Below are 877 nucleotides of genomic sequence, written 5' to 3'. Positions count from 1 at the left end.
CGCCACCCTCGCCACAAGCCCGGAGTCATTGCAGCGTGAGCCCTGACAGCTAGCCTTGCCTTTTGCAACGCAAGTGCCACCACAGTTTGGGGTGCCCCGAGGCCTCCCCGTCAGAGGCAGCACTGCAGGGGGTAAACGCCTCGCCAGCCAGTGGGTCGGCCCAGAGCCAGGCCGCCCCTCACTGAGGCTCTTTTTAGGTCTCGCTTGATTTCGATAACTGACCATTGGGGGTCATTTGTTTTTTTATTTTTTGTTTTTTTCTCTTCTTAGCTTTAAATTCCCACTTCTATGTTTTAAATCCACCAATAAAGGGTGAGCTCACGATATCCTGGGCCCCCACCATCGACCCCAAGAGAAGCAGAAGCCCAGGCCTGTGCTCTCCGGGGCCTATAAGTGATAAAATCTTTTTCCTTCAGTTTCCCAGTGGTTATCAATGAAGGGATCTTGCAATCATAATAAGAACCAGGAGGGTCAGTCCAGTCGTCACATGGTTTAGAAGGGGACCATGAGCAGCTCACCTGCTCAGGCGAGTGTTCCAGGCATTTCTAATCGATAGCATCACTGTAGATAAGCAGAGCCCACACAGAACAGTGATGCATTGTGCTACATGTTAGATGTGACCACATTACTGTTAAAACATTATGGAGCTTCTTACAACATGATGACGTTACAATGTTAGTGTTTCAATGTTACAACATGACCACATTGTTACTTTACATGACGGAGCTTACGACATTATGACATTGCAGTGTTTACAGCGTTACAATATCACAACATGACCACATTACTACGTTATATTATGGAGCTTACAACATGATGAGGTTACAGTGTTACACTTCGTTACAACTTTATAATGTTACCACAGTAGGCGCAACGG

The sequence above is a fragment of the Pteropus vampyrus genome, unplaced genomic scaffold (assembly GCF_000151845.1).
Source record: "Pteropus vampyrus isolate Shadow unplaced genomic scaffold, Pvam_2.0 Scaffold688, whole genome shotgun sequence".
Classification (NCBI taxonomy): Eukaryota; Metazoa; Chordata; class Mammalia; order Chiroptera; family Pteropodidae; genus Pteropus; species Pteropus vampyrus.
This window is presented reverse-complemented; position numbering follows the sequence as displayed.